The sequence below is a fragment of the Pongo pygmaeus genome, chromosome 7 (assembly GCF_028885625.2).
Source record: "Pongo pygmaeus isolate AG05252 chromosome 7, NHGRI_mPonPyg2-v2.0_pri, whole genome shotgun sequence".
Lineage (NCBI taxonomy): Eukaryota > Metazoa > Chordata > Mammalia > Primates > Hominidae > Pongo > Pongo pygmaeus.
Window position 1 is genome coordinate 84691263 of NC_072380.2, and position 16530 is coordinate 84707792.

Below are 16530 nucleotides of genomic sequence, written 5' to 3' on the forward strand. Positions count from 1 at the left end.
ACAAACGAGGCTGCTTAGACACTAATGATATCTGCAAATTGGTCTAAGTGTGGATTCAAACATAATACTTACAGTCATGTTATTACATGGCAGAAATACGTGTTTAAACATCTGGCATTTTTCAGAAAGTTCATACCCAGAATAAGAACTGTTAAAAAAATACAAATACAGTCAGTCTGGAGCTTGTCTCTTACTTTAAATCGTCAAAGGACAGCCAAATCTCAATTAACTATGAAAGAATCAATGAGCTAGTACTTACCTCCTCAAGGAAGAACACACAGCTCATTTATTTTTCAAACCTTCACAGCAATGTGCTAGTGTAGGATTGCAGTGGCTAAGATTCCGTGAGTTGCTCAAAATTGCTCAAGCTTTCCTATATTTTTATTTAGAAGAAGAAAAGAAGGCGTATTACATTTAACAATAAGATAAATTCTGTGTACCCTTCGGTGGTCACTTTCTTGCATGACAATAAGTACCATAGTAATATTTGCCCTTATAAAAAAAAATTTAAAAAGTACAGTCCCATTCTGTGTATACACATGGTTTATGATTAAGAATGAAAGTAGTGTCTTCATGGTTCTGATATTTGAAGATTAATATCCACCCCTTTTTGTATAACCAGTTTATACCAAATAAAACAAAACCTGCCTCTCAACTCAGAGATAACTCTTTTAGCTTGTTAATATACATCCTTCTAGAATATACACACATATCCACTCACAAACACATTTACATATATGTTTATGTTTCTCCCTTTAATGGGATTCACGTTATTTTTTTAATTAATTTTTTATAGCTTTAGAAGTATAAGTGGTTTTTGGTTACACGGATGAATTGTATAGTGGTAAAGTCTGATATTTTAGGACACCCATCACTGGAGTACTGCATTTTGTACCCAAAGAGTAGTTTTCTATTCCTTACTTCCTTCTTACCCTTCCCGCTTCTGAGTCTCCAATGTCCATTATTCCATTCTGTACGCCTTTGTGCACCCATAGCTTAGCTCCCACTTATAAGTGAGAACATACGGTATTTTGTTTTCCATTACTGAGTTACTTCACTTAGAAAAATGGCCTCCAGCTCCACCCAAATTACTGCAAAAGACAATATTTCATTCTTTTTTATGGCTGAGTAGTATTCCATGTTATATTTATAGCACATTTGCTTTATCCACTGATTGGTTTATGGGCACTTAGGTTGACTCCATATCTTTGCAATTGTGAATTGTGCTGCGATAAACATGTTGTTGCAGGTGTACCTTTTTTTTAATTGGTTTTGCTCAGATACTTCATTCAGCCAAAAAATACCAAGAATCTATTATGTTTGGTATTGTGTACAAATACATATATATTTTTATATGCCAGCATATGATACATGAGGAAACACATTCTTCCTCTAAGTTGTATCTAATAATACACATAAGGCTATTTCAGGTTAAATTTATACTACAGTTATTTATTTTACCAAGCATTATGAAGAAAGCATTTTGACATCCCAAACAGATATTTCTCTCCTTTACTGTAATATAATTTAGTCATAACTCAAGGTTATTCTGAGAATTTGAAATACAAGCAAAAGGAACAGTTCTGTAAATATCAATAAAGATAAACAAAAGACTTAAAGGGAGCAATGTGAAAACATGTCTGACTTTTCAGCTAGATCATTTAAATTTTTTCTTTGGCAAACAACTGAATAAAACCCCAAATTACCCAAATTTACTAAGGAAGTGGAGCCACATGATGATAATCAACACAAGAGTCTCTGCAGCCATCCGGAATTCAAGCTGTGCATATGGAGAACTCTGCTATTCCAAACAACTTGTATACCAGGGGTGATTCTCTATAATCCATTTGAGCTATGAGTCATTTAGGAAGCAAAATTAGACTTATTTTCCCCCCCAAAGATTGTTTTTTCTTGTCATTGCATGCTCATATACAGGGCTCAGAGCTGATGGATAACTTGCTCCTAGTACCCTGCTTCCCAGAAATGGAGATAGCAGCATTGTGTTTTACCCAATGGATAATTTACTCTCTTGACTAATGACCACTTAGATAGTAGGCAAAAGGATTCAGATTTCTAAAATCTAATGGAAATTTAAGGTAAAAACTTAAACAAATATTTGTCAAATTATTAAATTCTTAGCGAGGTGATCACTAATGTTGATACAGAGCCACTAAAGATTTTTGGCACCCCTAAATTTATAAAAAGTCAGGCTAACTTAAGTTTAGGCACACTCAAAATTAATTTGAAGAATTCTAACCTAAAACTATTTTGTAAATTCCATTCAATTAACAAATACTGAGGGACCGAGAAAAACTACAAAATAAATCTTTGTTAGATGAATAGGTATCTCTCACAGGTGTGGCTTTGGGTTAGACGTAAAGAATGCAAACCATAAAGGGACATGGAATTGTTTCTGGAGGAACCCAGAATTTAAAATGTTAAGAAATGTACACAGTAAATACATGGTATAGGAAGTGGAAGGTGATATATGTCTTAAAAAGATTGCTGGGACATTGTGCGATGGACACCAAAAGGGAGAAGTCATGGAAGAGGAAAAGTTTGAAGTGACTCTTTCAGGACTGTAATGATTTGGACGTAAGACCTGGAGAAGGGTATCCCAGATACTCGCATGCAATGGCACAGAGGTACGCAGACGCTGTCTGGTAGGAAATGGGACACCAGGGAATATTTGTGAGTAGGGAAATGATATGGTCAGGGTTTTGCGTGGGGAAAAGCAATTGGCAGAAAGTATTTAAACTGTGTGGGAGGGTGGAAAGTCTGGGCGGGAGGGAATGGACTGCCTGCAGGTCCCTGGAAATGTAGAGCTGGAGCTTGGGACCAGGCCAGAGTTGGGGATAAGAGTTTGGGAATCTGGCTGTCCTCTTCCTAGTGTTCATAATCGAGAAACCCCAAGAAGAGCAAAGGGCAGGGCAGTTTCTTGCTGGAGGGCGACAACATCAGAAGGGCCAACCTCCATGCTAAACATCCCGCCCAACGTCTGACACCTCAAAACAACAACAACAACCAAAACAAAACAAAAACCCACCACAAAACCAAAAACCCTCAGTACAAAGTAAGGCCACCTCCCCATAGGGAGGTGGGAAGTCAAGGTGCAGAGAATTAGAGAGGATAGCGCATTCCAGGGCATATCAGGGCTAAAACTAAGGCAAGGATGACATGGAGTATATTTAAAACAGTGTACTTGGTTCCAACAATGATAGACTGGATTAAGAAAATGTGGCACATATACACCATGGAATACTATGCAGCCATAAAAAATGATGAGTTCATGTCCTTTCTAGGGACATGGATGAAACTGGAAACCATCATTCTCAGCAAACTATCACAAAGACAAAAAAAACAAACACCGCATGTTCTCACTCATAGGTGGGAATTGAACAATGAGAACACATGGACACAGGAAGGGGAATATTATACACTGGGGACTGTTGTGGGGTGGGGGGAGGGATAGCATTAGGAGATATACCTAATGCTAAATGACGAGTTAATGTGTGCAGCACACCAACATGGCACATGTATACATATGTAACAAACCTGCACGTTGTGCACATGTACCCTAAAACTTAAAAGTATAATAATAAAATTAAAAAAAAACAATAAACAGCAGATACAAGGAATAAATAAATAAATAAATAAAAATAAATAAAACAGTGTACTTGGACTTTCCTCAATAGCCATCTTTCTTGGTCTATAGAAACTCAGGAGTCCCAGCTTTAAATAGACTTGTCACGGCCTGCGTTGGTTTCTAAAAGATGTTTTAAGCTACTTTGTTTTCCTGAAAGCCCCTGTAACCGTGCCAGCTGTCTCTATTTCGTGCCTGTGAAGGAGCACTGGGGTCAGAAACATGTAAGACTCAGTGTTATTATTCAAGTTCATTGTCTTTACCGAGCCCTGGAAGTGGGTACAGGTCTGAGCGTTCACCCGACGGCCTCGCCAAGGGGTAACTTGGCATAGTTTTCCAGCTGGTAAGTTGATAGGCAAAGGAAAGAAAGCAGGGTATGAAGAGCGCCCCCGTGAGAAGCAAGAGTTAAAGCTGCCACGGACCCGACTTTACCCTCAAACCCAGGAAAGCCGGGTCACTCGGGGCTAGGGACGGCCCCGAGAGAGCGGGGCTGCAGGTGCCCCGAGGAAAGTCAGATCTTATCTGCGCTCCTAGTTATCTCCGCAGCTCTTTCTCCAGGAAAATAATCCTGGCACCACCACTCAGGAGCCATCTGTCTTCGCCCCAGTTCCCCGGGGTCGAGCAGTCAGCCCAGGGTCAGGGTCGTGCTGTGGGCGGGCGGCAGGACAGCCCTGCAGTTGGAAGCAGAAGGGCGGAGGGAATCCCGCGAAGCCACCGGAGCGCGTCGCGGCGGGGCGTCCCGGGGCTTTCCCGGCCCCGGGTGCGCGGCAGCCGCGGGGGCTGCGTCCCTCTAGTCCTGTGCAGCCGGGTGGGAGCTGCAGAGCGAAGCAGGTGGGTGTGAAGCCAGGCCCGGGGCAGCAGGAGCGGCTGGCGCGCGGAAGCTGAGGGAGGTACCCCGCCGAGGTGTGGGCGGTGCCTGCCCGCGCCCCAGCCGCGCCCTGGGCACCAGAGCGCTGTCCCCGGCCGAGCGAGCAGCTCCGGCGCCGCGAGGCAGAGCCCTGGCGTCCCCGGCGGTGCGCCGCCGGCTCGCGCAGCCCAGCCATCTCGCCCCGCCGCCCACCTTGACAGCCGCGAGCGCCGAGGAGGAAGAGGGGGAGGGGGAGGAGGAGGAAGAGAAGGCGGCGGCCGCTCCAGCCCGCGGGTGCGCGGAGCGCGGGAGGAGGCGGAGCGGGAGGCTGGGGTGGCCGCAGCCGTGTGTGCGCGCCGGGCCGGCGAGCTGCGGGGCGGGGGAGCGGCGCCCCAGAGCGCCCCGCCTAGCCTCCCGCGCGCAGCCTCTACCCTGCTCCGCCACAGACACACACCCACCAAGCACCCACCGCCCTCCGCCCTCCGCCCTCCGCCCCCGCGGCCGCCGCCGCCGCCGCTGCGCCTCGGGCAGCCCCAGCGAGCGGCAACTCCCGGGCTGGCGCGGCTCGCTTTCTGGCTCCTTCCGCGCGGCGAGCTCAGCCCCGCTCGATTTTTCCTCTTCTGTTCCAGCCCTCTCTTGTCTGGGCGGCTGTGGCGGCGGCAGGGGGATGGGGACCCCGCGTGGGGAAGGGGTAGAAGATCGATGAAGATTATTGTTCTTTTAAAGGATGCCTTAGCTTCCTCCCGCCGCCTCTCCTCTGAGCTTTCCTACTAGAGACCGTGAACCAGAGTCAGGGATGTAAAGACAGGGGGAAAGCACGCCAGGAGCTCCAGCCAGCCGGGGAGACCCTCCTCTCTGAAGGGGAGGGGGATTTCCAGCGACAGATCATTGGCGAAGGGGATCGTCGCGGGGAGAGGCTCCCCGGAGGGAGCGGGGAATCCCACAGCCCTTTGTGGTGCCCGAGCCCGTGCCGCCTGCTGAGCAGGGTCTGTGGGAGCTAGGTAAGTGGCGGGGGCATTGCTGCTCCCCGAAGGGGGTCTTCCTTTAAGAATGAATCATCGCGGCAGCCTAGCCAGACTTGAGTTGCTAAAGGAATTGGAAACTGCCATATTGCGCCCAGTGGACTTACAAAGCTGACTTAGCCCTGAGAAGGTTTTTAATGTAAGGCTCCTTCCCAGTGGGGAAGGCGCTCAAGTGTTAGCCCCTGAAAAGCTTCCCAGCAGCCTGAATGGGAAGGGATGGGAATGTTATTTCTAGGAGCCGAGCTCTTGTTGCCTTCCGTCCATTTGTTGGTAAATGCCACACTCACATGCACACACTTGTGGGACTGGATTTAGGGAGTGTGATGTCTCTGATGTATGAACGATCCTCAGAACACAGAGACATGCATGCATTTTATTCTTCAAGTGGTGCGCGGTCTCCGTTCCGTAGCACGATTCCTGAGAGGGAGAACGGGTCTCTAAGGAAAGAGCTTCATGGCTGTTTCCAACACACTCTGCTAGGGGACTTGGGAATACGTTTGCCCTGAATAGCACCAAAAGACATCGACCATTTGCCTCATCATTTGCTCCCAATGCTTAATGAGCCTCTTCAAAATAGTATGCCGCCATCCATTTTCTCGAGTTGTGAGCATTTATGCGTATTCATTCATAAAAACTGTCAGTGTGCAATATGCACAAACATGCCATTTATGCAACATTTATGACTGCACATGTGTTTCAACAATAAGTAACAATGCATACAAGATTACATTGAAAAAAATTTAGAATGCACATACACTGGGTTAATTCCACGCAGGTTCAACATTCCTTCTAATCAAGTTGTGTAGTAATGTCAAGATTTTAAGTATCGTATCACATTTTCATTTTTGCATTGATTAATTTTTTTATTTTGTTGGGAATCTGATTTTTTGAAACTGAGGGAAAGGAAGAGTAAGCATTTTATTGTTATTGTTGTTAAATGTGTAGTATAGTGTGGGATGGAAGTCTCTTGGTTTATTTACCAATAAACAGCAATCAGTATATTACATTTCATAGGACAAGCGAGAGATAGATTTCGGTCAAAAATCTTGTCTTACCTGTCAGTGCTGAATAACTTACAGGAAAGATTTTGTAAAAGAGGGTAACATTCTAAAGTTACATATAAAGAAAATAAAGTTTTGTTTTATGTATTTCACTATTTAGGGGCATGTGTGTGTGTGTGTCAATAAATATAAAGTTGTCCAAAGCTTAACGTAATACATGAATAAAACCCATCTAGACTATACATCTAGGCTAGAGAGTTCTTTGTTCTTAAATTAACTCAAACAGTTTAGTAATTTGGCACATTACACATGTGTATGCGCATTTAATTGCTGTTTGAGGTGGTGTTTTTAATTTAAGGGCATGGTTAAAGTGCTTACTTGTGTGATTGCATGGACTCTCTGAAAATACTGAAGGTCCAACGTAGAAATAACTTTCTTCCCCACTGAAGGAAAAGTATTCTTATCACCTAGAAGAGTTAATATGCTTCCACAAAGTAAATACCATAATCCCCTCCCTCTTGCCTTCAGGTTTAGAACAATTGTTTATCACAAATAGAATTCTGTCTAATGTACCCTTCTTCCTTTTCTGGCACTACTCAGACTTTTGGAGAAAGAACTTGGCAGTTCTGTTTGTTTTCTTGCTCCTTTAACCTTCACCTTTCCCTCTCCATGATAGTGTTCTCAAATCTCCCTCATACACAAACCCACACATATCGACTCCAGAAAAATCACTCTCCTGCCTGCCACTTTGAGAGTTTTCATCTCACATCTTTCTTTTCTATTGCCTCTTTTCTTTTCTTCTGTTTTTCCAAATAGAATCAATCCATGCATCAGTTGAAACTATTTTGCATTTCACTGTTCTCCAAGTCCAACGATTCAACTTTCCAAGCATACATATTTACTGAATATTCAGAGGAGTTAGTAGAAATTATTACTTTATCCATTCCCTTCTGTTTGGCTTTTAAAACTTCATTGTTTAGGCAATAGGGCAACTTCCTGCCTTTTTAACATTCACTATGATAATAAAAGTGAGATTGCTAGAATAACAAAATGGCAGGATATGGTTTCGGTCACGTTTCTCAACTTAAGAGTGTGTCTGTCCAGGTGTTTTATATACCTGCCTGCATGTCTACAAATGTGCAAGTCTGCAGAGCATCTTCGTTAAACGTTGAAAAATATTTTTTTCTTGAATGCGTATCTGGCATTCTTATATGGTAGAGAGATCAGTATATGTGTATAACATATTGTGAAAGTAGACCCAAATCTAGGAAACCTATAAGATATATTTCATTCTGCCCTAATGCATGTTTTTCTTCATAAAGAACTAATTAGTTCCTTTAAAACTTGCTATCTCTTAAAGACTAATTCCAAAGGAAGATTCTTAACGTTGATAGGAAATCTCATGCATATTTTAAGGAAAATATATAAGGGTAAGATATTCTGTTTATTTCAAAATGTAATTTTTTGAGATTTGTTTATATTCTTCAGATTGATTTTGCATAAAATCGTGATTTCTATTATTTTCACAGAAGCTTCAGACAAGTGGACAGTACAAAGGCATTATGTGTGATTTCTTTTTTAGCCCAGAGTTTTTTTTTTGTTGTTGTTGTTTGTTTTTTTAAGGCTAGAGATTATGGCCTTGTTACTCCCCAAGTGATAGAATAAACTTTATAGAGCAGAGCCGCATTAGATTTTTTAGTCACATTCTACAAGGATCTTTATAGCCTAGATCTGTAGGCCATTCTGTTTCATTGCTTATTTCCTCCTTGTGCTTCTTAAATATGTATTCCCACCAACTCTTTACTTCAAGTACGGGTTGTGAGGCAGAAAGCCATGTGTGTGAGATGAGGAATCCCTTGACTTGTGTAAGCCAAACCCTCTTATATTATCTTAAAAAGTGCGTATTCCTATAGGTTGAATTTTAACTATCTTTGCTATCTGATTTGATGTCCCATAGCCACTCATTGACTCATTCATTAATTCATTTATTACTTACTAAATATATATATAAGGAGAAGAGTGCTTGAATAGAATATAACAAATGTAAAAAATATAGAAGCTAGGCCCTGCTCTCAAGAATATTTTAGGGGGAAAAAAAAGTTGAAAAACTAATTGAAAAATCAGTTATAGTTCAAAATGAAAGATCTCTTTTATACAGAAATGCACTTAATAATTTTATACTTAGCAAATTAATTAAGACAAATCCATGAAGAGGATCATGAAAATTTTCACAATCTATGCATTTGGCAGTTGTTAGAAAACAATAAAAATAATAGTAATAATAATTTTATTAAAATATTGAATTTTAAATTTAGAGTATTATGATTATAAGTAATACTATTTATTTTATTGACGTATATAAAATAAAGTTATTATTATAGCACTTACTTGAGGCACATACTGTTTTAAGCATTTTACAAATATTATTATTTTCATTCTTACAACCACCCTATGGGGTAGCTGTCAGAAATGCCCTTTATTATATAGATACGAAAACTAATGTTCAGAGGCTTTTCTTAACTTGTCTAAAGTCATATAGGAAATAAATGGTAAAATCAAGCTTGAACCTAGGCACTCTGGCTTCATTTAACCACTATGATATTCAAAAGTGTTAAAAACGAGCCCAAGCAGAACAAGAAAAAATGCTTGCAGTTCCTAGATTTATTTGGAACTGTATCTTCTCATTCACCAAAGGATGCCCTGGTTATTACTACAGGGGGATGCTTGAAAAAGGCCAAAAGTAAGAGAAAACCTCCATATTTTCAACATGAATTTGAAATAAGAAGGTAGTTTAGATTTTTATAACGTAGGTGGGATTTTATCAGAATGCTAACACATTAGAAACTACTAGCTTTACAATGACCACAGAAAATGAGGCTGGCTGATTCAGATGATCTCATTGGTCAGTTTATTTTCATTTTCAAGTTTTTTAAAAACAAGTTTGTGAATTATTTTGAACATAGTATTACAAATTTGTTTAATTTAGCTACTTTTAGAATTATTTGTTTTTTTAAAATTATTAGTTCTGAAATATAATTTTTATGCATGTCCCCATTTTTTTCCCTGTGAAACATAACGCGAATATTTCAATGGAAATTAAAATATGGTTACTTAACAGATTTACATACTAGTATAGTCTCTAGAATGCATTTATTTTGTTAAGTGCAGAGTTACTATGATAACATTATGAAAACATAAATTGAGATTTTCATCAAGAAAAGTTTATATATTTGAAGAAAAGTTTTTTCTAAATAGCTACAACTTCTGTTTATGTGAACAATGTCATCCAGATTAAATTTGAAAGCTAAAATGATTAAATATTGCCTGCAGGAAGCCATAGAATCAAATATTTAGATATATCCTCATGATTGACATTTTAATTTTTCACACAATTATTAGGTCTTACAGGTTCAATCACATTGTATAGCCAACCTTGAACGTACAATTGGCTTATTAGATAAAATTTCATTTTAAAAGTTTGGGTATTTTAGAACTTGTATACATTTCCTTATAAAAATAGTACTTTAAGTGATGTTTAGGTCCTCAAACCAATCCATCAAAGCCCTTTTAATAACTAATATACCTGAAGTACAGTACTGTTAGTATTTAAAAAACCCACAGCCAAATTAAAAATTAAAAATTAAAAATGTTGTATAGCAATACTCCTGGGGAATCATTTGATTTACATAATGTTTACTGGCTTCCTTTGTGTGAGACTCACTTGAGATACAGAGGTGAATGCAGTACTGCCTAGGCCCACAAGGAGGAGAGAAAATGGAGAGGGTATTTGTACACAAGTAACTGACATCAGGCAGAATGAAGGAAGCGATATAAGACCAATAGAGGCAAAGTACTGGATAATTGATTCAGAGTTCTACCATGAAATCCAGGGACTGCAATCCCTTCGGGGTTCTCATTTGATAGTTCATCCTAAAGGTATCTACTCAGCTTCTGTGTGCCAAGTCCTAAGCCAGTTATTAGAGACATAAATATGCATAAGACACCATGCACTCACAGCCTACATTTGTAGAGAAATAAATCACAACCAAATATTATAAATGCTATTGATAGAGTGGGATGGCAATTCAACGGAGTAGTTGTATGACAGAAGCATCCCAACAGTAAGAAAATACAGTTGCTTTGAATTTCTAAATATATATAGAGCCACGACACTCTACTCAGTCAGATCCAATACCCCCTTTTTATAAGCAGTACTTTGTAATGTCCCCTTTACTTTCCTGAAATAATATTTGTAGATAATAAATCATATCTACACATATAACATTTTAAAAATCAATATAAATTCCCTATCTGTAATAGAAAGAGTAAATAAGAAGAAAGCAGCTTAAGATAAAATAGTAGGCTTATCAATATGTGTATGCTCAGATATAACCACACTAAAAGATGTACTAAAATAGATGCTTGCTACTTAAAATGCATAAGTTTGGATAAGAAGATAAGTTCAGATAAGATTAGAAGATAAACTTGGATAAGACGATAATATTCAATTGAATATTGGTAACACTTTTATATATTTGGCACTTTGAAATAAGAGCAAAATAAATATATTCATTGAGTGTGACAGCAGCAATTGCAAACAGATGTGGGTGTACTGGATTAATGAATCAGTTAGCAGGAGCAGCATGATAGCTGGTGACATAACTTCCCAAAATGGTGAGCAAATCTTGGTGATAGCACCTTCTATCATTCCTAGAAAATTCCTGTGTAAAAACATGCTATGAACAATAGGGCTAGGGTCTAGTCACAGATAACGGTAAGCAAGTTTTTTATTTACATATATGTCTGGTGAGATGTGCAAAAGTTATGGAGGAAGCAGGATTTCCTGCATTCTTGGGCCTTGCCCTTCAAACACTTGACAACTTTAGGAAACTCACTCAAAAGGATCATATTCATCTCATTCAGCAGCACTGATTATGGCTATATTCTCCCATTGAAGAAAGCCAATCCAATTCTACTGTGTGGGTGGCTATTTTGAAAAAGCTGAGCTCTCTATGTTTTTAGTATGAAGGTAAGTTTAGTGGCTAACTAAATACAAAATAAATAGCAACAAAATCAAACTATGTAGTTTGCTAAACATTAGGGACATCCTATTAGTGGGCACAATTTGATGATTTAATTATCGCTGTGAAGAGTTTCCTTTTCTACGTGGAATAGTCAGACAGGACTTCACAGATGAAGTGACATCTAAGTTCATTTTTAAAAGATGAGTAAGCATTCCCCAGGTGGAAAAGGAGGTGGATGGAAAGCATTCTAGGCAGAAGGAATAGCATTTGCAAAGCAATGTCATAAAAAGGGCTTGGCTGGTGACTGAAGGTCAGCATTGGCAGTTGTAGGGAAGTGACGGGAGATAAGGCTGAAGAAGGTTGAGGATTAGTTGTGAAAGGTGTTTATGCCATCCTACATCATTTGGATTTTATCCTGAAAGGCAGGTTGTTGGGAGAGAGAGGGTCAATGGAAAATTTTTAAAAAGTGGTGTAGTCCACTTTATTTTTGGCAACAATCTCTGAGCTAATGTGAATAGGATGAACTTTAACAGGAGAAAAGACTGATACTTTGGAGACTAGTTCGGAGTCTTTCAAGGAATACAACTAAGATAATGTCTAAGACTTGCTTTAAACAGGAATGGCGAAGAAGGGGAGGAGGGTTTGAATTCCTGATGGTAAACACTTGCAATCTAAGGGTCTCCAGGTCTTCCACCTCCCAATACAGGTCATAATAGTAGGCATTACCCTCCTTTTTTGCTTTTCAATGGTGATTGTATTAGTTGAGGTAACTTTAACTTCTAAACTTCCATATTTCAGTGGTTAATAGAGTGGACATTTAATTTTTGCTTATATGAGAGTCCAATGTGTGCATTCAGTGCAGTGATTTGGGGACTCAAATCTTGCTCTCGATACTAGAAACATGAAGTTCTCTGCATCCAGCTGACATTGTGGAAGAGAATGAACATAGAGAAGGCACACCCAAGTAGTGACACACCTGGCTTCCATTCACATTCTGTTGATGAGATAGTCACATTGCTCTGTCAGTATACAAAGAGGGCTGGAGTATGCAACCTCTGGGTGGGAGGCCACTTTCCAGTCATATTTCTGTATCATGGAAAGGGAAGCATAGATTTTGCTAAACAAAAATTCTACTATATTCTGCTCTCTGGCTACAGATAGGAAAACCTCAACCCCAGAAAACAACCTGAATCTCACCTAGTCACTGTATCCATCTCAAAGTCCAGGTTCTATGGCTGATGCTGAGTGCCCGCCACCATTTAGTCTGGATATGGCCCCTCGTTGTCTAGAAACTTTTGTACTAAAAGGCAAGTTATCAGCCTCCAATATACAGGCATACCTCATTTTTATGGTGCTTTGTTTTATTGTGCTTAACAGATGCCGCGATTTTCACAAATTGGTTTGTGGCAACCCTGCATCACGCAAGTCTGTCAGTGCCGTTTTTCCAACACTGTGCTCACTTCTTGTCTCTGCGTCACATTTTGGTAATTCTCCCAATATTTCAAATGTTATTGTTATATTGGTTATGGTGATCCATGATCAGTGATATTTGGGGCACCACGAGTTGTGCCCATATAAGATGGTAAACTTAATGGATGAATGTTGTGTGGGTTCCAACTTCTCCACTGACTGGCTATTCCCACAACTCTCTCCCTCTCCTTGGGCCTCCCTGTTCCCTGAGACACAACAATATTGAAAATAGGCCAATTAATAACCCTACAATGACCTTTAAGTATCCAAGTGAAAGGAATAATCACGTGTCTTTCACTTTAAATCAAAAGCTAGAAAGGATTAAGCTTAGTGAGGAAGGCATGTTGAAAGCCAAGATAGGCTGAGAGTTAGTCCTCTTGTTCCAGTTAGCCAAGTTGTGAATGCAAAGGAAAAGTTATTGAAGGAAATTAAAAATGTTACTCCAATGAATACATGAATGACAATAAAGGAAAAAGAGTCCGATTGCTGATATGGAGAAAGTTTTAGTGGTCTGGATAGATCAAATCAGTCACAACATTCCCTTCAACCAAAGCCCAATCCAGAACAAGACCTTAACTCTCTTCAATTCCATGAAGGCTGAGAGAAGTGAGTTTTTCTGTGAGTTCTTCTTGGATATTGGTAAAGGCCCCCTGTTCTGGCAATAGGGCACATTCCTTCTTTAGACCCTGGTTTGCTATCTTAGAAGAAATTCTTTGTTCTTTGTTCTCTGTTCTTCTGTTTCTTCAAACAGAAGAAAAGTTCAAAGCTAGCAGAGGTTGGTTCACAGGTTTAAAAATAATAAGCCATCTCCATGATACAAAAGTGCAAGGTGGGCCGGGCGCAGTGGCTCACGCCTGTAATCCCAACACTTTGGGAGGCCAAGGCGGGTGGATCACGAGGTCAGGAGTTCAAGACCAGCCCGGCCAACTTGGTGAAACCCCGTGTCTACTAAAAAAATACGAAAAAATTAGCCAGGCATGGTGGCAGGCGCCTGTAATCCCAGCTACTCGGGAGGCTGAGGCAGAGAATTGCTTGAACCCGAGAGGTGGAGGTTGCAGTGAGCCAAGATTGCGCCACTGCACTTCAGCCTGGGTGGCAGAGGAAGACTCTGTGTCAAAAAAAAAAAAAAAAAAAAAAGTGCAAGGTGAAGAAACAAGTGTTAAATACGGAAGCTGCAGCAACTTACCCAAAAGATTTAGCTAAGATCGTTGATGAAGGTGGCTACAATTAACAATAGATTTTAAAAATTTCTTTAGAGACAGGGTCTCACTCTCACTCAGTCTAGAGTGTAGTGGCATGATCACAGCTCACTGCAGCCTTGAACTCCTGGGCTCATGGGATCCTCCCCCTTCAGCCTTCCAAGTACTTGGGACTACAGGCATGCACCACAACACCTGGATAATTTTTTTATTGAAAATTTCTTTAATTAAAAAAAGACAGGGTCTCACTGTGTTACCCACAACAGATTTTTAATGGAGATTAAACAGGCTTCTGTTGAAAGATGATGCCATTTAGGCCTTTCCATAGCTAGAGAGGAGAAGTCAATGCCTGGCTTCAAAGCTTCAAAGGACAGGCTTACTCTCTTGGTAGGGGCTAATGTAGCTGGTGACCTTAAGTTGAATTCATTGCTTACTTTCTATTCTGAGAATCCTAGGGTCCTTAAGAATGATGCTAAATGTACTCTGCCTGTGCTCTAGAAATGGAACAATGAAGCCTGAATGAACAATGCATTTGTTTACAGCATGGTTTACTGATATTTTAAGCCCATCATTAGAACCTATTGCTTATGAAAAAATTGTTTTCAAAATATTACTGCTTTTTGACAATGTTTCCCATCACCCAAGAGCTCTGAGGGAGATGTACATGGAGATTAATGTTTTCATGCCTGCTAACACAGTATCCCCTCTGCAGCTCATGGATCAAGGAATAATTTTGACTTTGAAGCCTATTATTTCATAAATACCTTTTGTAAGGCTATACCTGCCATATGTAGTGATTCCTCTGATAGATCTGGACAAAGTTAATTGAAAACCTTCTGGAAAGGATTCACCATTTTAGATGCCATTAAGAACATTTGTGATTGATGGGAGGAAGTCAAAATATCAACATTAACAGGAATTTGGCAGAAGTTGATTCTAACCCCCATGGATGACTTTGAGGGATTTCAGACTTAAGTGAAGAAAATAACTGCACATATGGTGGAGAGAAGTAGAATTAGAAGTGGAGTCAGAAGATATACATGAATTGCTGTGACCTCATAATCAAACTTGAGCAGAGAAGGAGTTGCTTCTTATGAACGAGTGAAGAAAGTGATTTCTTCAGATGAAATTTACTCTTGGTTGAAGACACTGTGAACATTGTTGAAATAACAACAAAGGATTTGGAATATTACACCAACTTGGTTGATAAAACAGAAACAAGATTTGAGATGATTGACTCGAATTTGAACAAAGTGCTAGTGTGGGTAAAATGCTATCAAATAGCATTGCATGCTACTGAGAAATCTTTTGTGAAAGGAAGACACAACTGTGCAAACTTCATTGTTGTCTTATTTTAAGAAATTGCCACAGCCACCCAAATCATCAGCAGTTACCACTGAGATCAGTCAGCAGCCATAAACATCAAGGCAAGACCCTCCATTAGCAAATAGATTACAATTCCCTGAAGGCTCTGAGGATTGTTAGCTTTTTTTCCTAATAGAGCATTTTAATTAAGGTATGAACATTTTTAATCGAAATAATATAAAATACTACAGTGTTTTATAGACATTACCTTTACATGCACTGGGAAACCAAGTATTTCTGTAACTTGCCTTATTGAGGTATTTGCTTTTTTGCCGTGGTCTGGAACTAAACCTGTAGTATCTCTGAGATATGCTTGTGTAATGATGGATGAAGTTTGGAATGATTGCCTTTAAAATTTCTATTTGGAAAAGTGAACAATGGGAGACATAAACCAGTCATTGACGCATAACGTGGAAGAAGTCCTATTGGATATTGTTAAAGGCCCCCTGTCCTGGCAATAGGGCACATTCCTTCTTTGGACCCTGGTTTGCTATCTTGGAAGAAATTCTTTGTTCTTTGTTCTACGTAGTCCAGGCCACCTTCTGGGAGGTTCTTCATTGTCCATTACTCTCCATGGCCACATGCAAAATGGGTGTTGGGAAGTATACCCTTCCTGGAACTTATAGGGCCTTATAGGCCTGCTTCTTCCCAATCCAAGCCTAGATACCTAGAGGTGGTTTTAAAGTCATTGGGGTTTTTTTTTTTCTTTTTTATTTTTTGTTAGGCCTGGCTCTTAATTTCTTTGACAATACAATTTCCTCAAAATTTTCATTAGTTACTTAAATATTTGCTTTCTGTCAGTTACACTACTAGCTACAGTGAAAGTTCTTTCCTATTCATAATTTTTGAAGCTGTTTCATTCCTTTGTTCATGTCTTATACACCCGTGTCTTAAGTGGTTATGTTGGGTTCATTTCAAAAATAGGCTTGGGTGGTTAGGTCACTTCATTAATGAGATAT

The 16530-nt window shown here is 39.9% G+C and overlaps 1 protein-coding gene across 1 annotated transcript in view; it reads left to right on the forward strand.

Moving 5' to 3' along the window:
• The first annotated feature begins 4829 nt into the window (after positions 1-4829).
• The window catches only part of KCNB2 (potassium voltage-gated channel subfamily B member 2), a 400010-nt gene continuing 388309 nt past the window's right edge, over positions 4830-16530 (forward strand). Inside the window, exon 1 of the mRNA XM_054498331.2 lies at positions 4830-5491. The gene's annotated coding sequence lies outside the window, so the exon portion shown is untranslated. The remainder of the gene's footprint in view (positions 5492-16530) is intronic.